General features: G+C 31.0%; 1 long non-coding RNA gene across 3 annotated transcripts; it reads left to right on the top strand.

The window, feature by feature from the left end:
* The first annotated feature begins 2002 nt into the window (after positions 1–2002).
* Positions 2003–4992, top strand: LOC139488872 (uncharacterized). 3 transcript variants are annotated; one of them, XR_011656102.1, is made up of 3 exons: positions 2003–2033; positions 4162–4249; positions 4880–4992. It is a non-coding gene; the product is annotated as an uncharacterized lncRNA (long non-coding RNA). The 3 variants fall into 3 exon arrangements; XR_011656101.1 differs by lacking the exon at positions 2003–2033 and adding an exon at positions 2111–2135; XR_011656100.1 differs by lacking the exon at positions 2003–2033 and having other exon boundaries at positions 4038–4249.
* Positions 4993–5826: the final 834 nt, after the last annotated feature.

Below are 5826 nucleotides of genomic sequence, written 5' to 3'. Positions count from 1 at the left end.
GGTGTTGGAAAAACCTCGCCGATTCCAGCAATAACAGGTGATATGGGATGGACTTCTATATTTGTAAACAATCAATGTAATATAGTTCGTTTATGGTGTAGACTTATGAAATTGTCTGATTTCAGGATCAGTCGTAAAGTATTCCTTTGGGATATCGACCTTTCCACACGCTACAAGAACACCTGGTTCAACAGTGTTAAAACAATATTGAACAATAGTGGTCTATCAGCCTTAATTAACTGTACAAACAACCACGATACGATCTCAACAAAATACGTAATTGAATCCGTTAAAACTAAACTGGTAGATACTTTTAAAAGTGAATGGATTATTAATGTTCAGAACATGCCAAAACTAAGAACATACAAGTTACTTAAGACCGAATTTTGTACTGAACCGTATGTTAAAAAGTTCTTGTCCAGAAAACAGCGATCGAGTATAGCTAGAATTCGATGCGGTACACTACCTTTAGAAGTCGAACGTGGTCGATATCGAAATATTCCAGCCGACCGGAGAATCTGTAAAGTGTGCAACTCCAATGTGACTGAAGATGAAATCCACTTTTTGTTTTTGTGTAACCGTTACTCTGTTAGAAGGAACGAACTCAGACGAGAACTCATCTCAGTTGACTTTGACTCCCCAGAAGAAACACTAAAAGAACTGTTAATCAGCAACCCGAAAACGTTGGCAAACTTTATCATAGACTGTTTAAGGATAAGACAAGATGTTATATAAACATTTTTACTTCACGACGTAAAAACTGTAAAACTTAATATTTTATATCAATTCAAATGTAGCTATACATGTATAATAATGTTTTAAAATGACAGTGCTTCGTAAGCCTATAAGGCTGGCTGAAAATAACAATGTTCATATCATATGTATTATATAATGGCAATTCAGGTTGCACTTTAATAAATTATTTATTCATTCATTCATTCATATAGTTGACCTATTACTTATAGTTTAAGAAAAATAGACCAAAACACAAAAACTTAACACTGAGCAATGAACCGTGAAAATGAGGTCGAGGTCAAATAAAACCTGCGGGACTGACATATAGATCATAAAATATTTCCATACACCAAATATAGTTGACCTATGGCATATAGTATTAGATAAAAAGACCAAAACTCAAAAACTTAACTTTGACCACTCAACCATGAAAATGAGGTCAAGGTCAGATGACATCTGCCCGCTAGACATGTACAGCTTACAATCATTCCATACAACAAATATAGTAGATCTATTGCATAAAGTATGAGAAAAACAGACCAAAACACAAAAACTTAACTATAACCACTGAACCATGAAAATGAGGTCAAGGTCAGATGACACCTGCCAGTTGGACATGTACACCTTACAGTCCTTCCATACACCGAATATACTATGTTTCATATTAAAGACAACAAAATAATGAACAAAAATTATCATAAAATTTGCACCAATAAAATAGCTTTTTATCTCTTTTTTTCTCAATTATTGTTATATTGAAGTGTTTAATTTCAGAAAGTTAGTCTATTTTTTTTATTATGATTTTTTTTTTATTTTTCAACACAATTTTGCTAGTATCAAGGGTTCTATTTAACAATTTTTGTCCTTTTAGAAATTTTTTATTTATTCCATTTTTACTAAAACACAATTTTCCAAAATACATTATTTTTGTTTCTGAATTTTCAAAGAATAATATTTTAATGCTTAAAAATACTGACTGTATTTTAACTTTTATTAATTAATAATTGTTATAACAACACCTATTGTATCTTGTTTGTAGGCATACTAGGTTGAATATATTTTTATCAAATGTTGGCATAGGTTGAAGACACCAAAACTGGAAATGAAGTTTAGCGGGACATAGGAAATTACAAAAATATTAGAATTGTTTACTTACATAGTGTAAGCGGGATGCGGGAATCTAAAAAAAAAAAATAGTAACTATAAAGCGAGATCCGTGAACAGAACCCCCAATGAGACCCCATTAGTTGTGGCTTATTTTTGGTCTTTTTAGCTAGTTTCCTTCCCCTACATTACTTGTAAGTTGATCGTTTTTGTAAAGCAGCACTCGAGGTCTGACAGTATATTACCAAGAATTGCACAAAATATTGAAAACGAAGGTTTAGAAAATTTAAATAATGGTATGCACACACACTCCCTTGTCAGCACAGACAATTATATTTTTGTAAACGCGCCAAACTCATTTCTTCCACAGTGAGACAAGCTTTACAATGTTGATGGTGGTGAAAATCTAGTCCAAATAATTATGACGTCTTGCAAGGCTATTTTATTTCTGGAACGCTTTCCTCTGACGAAGCCGAAATGTGAAACCAAATCAACAAGAGGTCTAACATTTATAATAGAACTGAATATAAAATCGAAATGTAAATGGGGAATGTATCAAAAGACCAAAGAGCAGATAGCAGCCAAAGGGTACCAATGGGTCTTCAATGCAACGAGAAAATCCCACAACCCGAGGTCAGGAGGGGTTCCTAACCAAAGACAAATGGGGGGGGGGGGGTGTCCAACTACATGTCCCCATTCAATACAATACAATACAATATGCTTTATTTGAAAAACACTCCGTCACATCGACATGTGAAACAAGAGGTAAATTACAAAATACAATCACATACAATTAAAAAAAAAAATAAAACAACTTAGAAATAAAATATATGGAAAAGTACTTTATATTATAATATTTTAACATTATAATATTTTAGTTAACTTTGAAATGAATATAGACACATTTTTAAATAATAAGTTAATATTTGTCAATGACATTTCATTTTTGCTTAATTCTGATATTTCACATAGTACTCTGGAATATGCTGATTTCTGATATTTTTTAACTAATAAAGAATTGCATTCAAAAAAATAATGGAATTCATTGCCAATTGCAGTTAAACACAGATTGCATGTCCTTTCTTCTTTTGGAATATGACTTATACCATCTTCCCAGCTCTACTGGGATTGTACATTGCATCATCTTAATTTTGAAATATATTTACGTTCGAATGGTGTTAATTTTAAATTAAAATGCATTGATCGTCCAATAAAGAACAATGTAGAAAGGGGGGTTCCAACATGTCCAACCCTCAGACCCTCCTGGATCCCTGCCTGTGAGGCATGCTTTAGCTTGCCATTAAACAAAAATGTAAACTAGTTGAGTGATAATGGACGTCATATTAAACCAAAGGCCATAACTTCTGGCCCCTGACGTGGGAAAAGTGCAAAATGCAGTGGGGATGAAAGCCTTTACTGTAAATTCCTGAAATTACAATTATATAAATCATCTCACATCTTTGCGCATTTCTTGAAATTGGTCATATTAATAAATGCATGCAATATTTTCAGAAAATTTCAATATATAGGCTTTTTAAAAAAGGTCAATCTTGTGCATGATTTATCAATGATTATACTTGCACAATTAACGCATGTTGTTCTCAAAACTAAGAGGTGTCTATGCTATATATGACAATTTTCATGGTTCAGTGGTTATAGTTAAGTTTTTGTGTTTTGGTCTGTTTTTCTCATACTTTATGCAATACGTCTACTATATTTGTTGTATGAAATGATTGTAAGGTGTACATGTCTAGTGGGATGATGTCATCTGACCTTGACCTCATTTTCATGGTTCAGTGGTCAAAATTAAGTTTTTGAGTTTTGGTCTTTATCTATTAAATACTATAAGCCATAGGTCAACTGTATTTGGTGTATAGAAATATTTTTTGATCTATATGTCAGTGGCACAGGTTTTATTTGACCTTGATCTCATTTTCACGGTTCATTGATCAGTGTTTTTGTGATTTGGTCTATTTTTCTTAAACTATAAGTAATAGGTCAACTATAATTGTTGCATTGAAGCCTTGTTAGCTGTATATGTCTGCCTGGCATGGTTCATCTGACATTGACTTCATTCTCATGGTTCATTAGTCTTTATTTATTTATCTTGGTTAATGTTAAGTTTATGTGACAGTTGTGATAAAGCTTTATACTTAGGACTATCAACATATTATCAATGATTAGTAGAAGAAGGCGAGACATTTCAGCGTGTGCACTCTTCTTATTAAACACACATTAATATACATCATGTACATTAAACAGCAAAAAAAAATATTGATGCAAGATGCCATTCAATAATAACTTTTACTCTTTTATGTATAGGACAAGAACTATAGAAGATACAGAGAAATTATAAACAGCAGAAATGATAGGCAATTTAAAATTTGCAGAAGCAAACTAAACCTAAATGGTAAGGCCACTTTTATTTATTTTTTAAAGTTGTTGAACTTGAAAGATGATAATCATGATTACTATAAAAATTAAAAGATGTGGTATATTAAATATGAAAACTATCATGGCTTTAAGAAAGGAATTGTAGGCCTGTGACGACCTTCAATAATGAGAAAATCCATACCCTATAGTCAAAGAAGGCAGCTATAAAAGACCCAAAGATGAAAAATTGAAACAATCCAACATGTCCAAACTGTAAAACTAATTGCCTAGTTTATTACAAAATAAATTACAAAAAATAAATATAACCGGTATGAAACAACAACAACAACAACCACTAAATTTTAGTGTCAGAATAAACTTACAAAAACTACAGGCTCTGAACTTTGGACAGGCACAATAGGAATATGGCAACCTATGATGTAAATTTCCTGCAATCACAGACTGGACTAATGTAAATCAACTAATTTTTCGCAACTACTTTATTTTGCGTTTTATACTTTCTAGTCTTACATTACAGCTAATTATTTTTCGCAAGGTTCAAGTTTACTTAATGAATTTTAATAAAGAAAGATACATATGAAAAACATTTATTGCTGTTTCTCTCTCCATTTATAACATTTTATTTGTTTATTTTGTGTATTTATAGGTGATCAGACATCTTGGTTTTCATGATCAATAGGTCATTACTGAAGAGGAAACTTAAAGTTGAAATTTATTTACAAAGTGCATAATTGGATTAATTTGAACTGGAATGTGTGCTTTCCTGCAAAAAAGAAACAGGAAATTTCATCATTATCACATGATAATGCCAATAAACAAAATGGAGTTCTATCATAGATACACAAAAACACTATTGCATAAAAGCAACAACATATTATATATATTATTCGAAAGAAAGGAGAATGCAGAACAAAGGAACACCAGTTTTTTCCACTCATTTATATCGCTCCCTCATATCAAATATACGGAAGAAGATCATTGAAGAACAATTTGCAAAAATGTTTTCTCTTAGAATAAAAGGAAAATGTTAAGTGAATGGAATAATGTATTCACTGAATTCTTACGTAGTGGATTGAAAACTGTACACAAGCTGAAACAGAAGAAAATTTTAATTTAAAATAACACGAAAAGTGTATATTTTATTATTTAATCTGCAAATATATAAACAAATTCTTTAGAACACCACAAATGGTATGACATTCAAATTGGTTGCTTATTAATGTATTGCATTGAAACAATTACAAAGAAAACAGAATCATTTGCTACAAATTTTTTTTATAAATCATAGTTAAATTTTATAAAAAGTATGAACAATACCTAGATCTAAACAGTCAGACTTTATCAATTTTCAATGTCATTAAAATGTTGAGTCAAACATTTATGAAAGTTTTGAATAGCATTTGCATCAACTATACAGTCTTGTAATAATTATATTCATACTGTTTGTATACATGGTATAGCGAAGAAATGTTTAACAAGAACAAATAAGGGAAATTTGATGTTCATAAATTTCTTTAGAGGAAATTTGAAGAACAATGATTTCATTAGAGGAAATTTGATGTCTTGAAGGAAATCTTTTTCCCTTGAAAAAAC

This window comes from Mytilus edulis, chromosome 9 (assembly GCF_963676685.1).
Source record: "Mytilus edulis chromosome 9, xbMytEdul2.2, whole genome shotgun sequence".
NCBI lineage: Eukaryota > Metazoa > Mollusca > Bivalvia > Mytilida > Mytilidae > Mytilus > Mytilus edulis.
The sequence above is the reverse complement of the archived record's forward strand: the minus strand, read 5'-3'. Positions and strand labels throughout refer to the sequence as shown.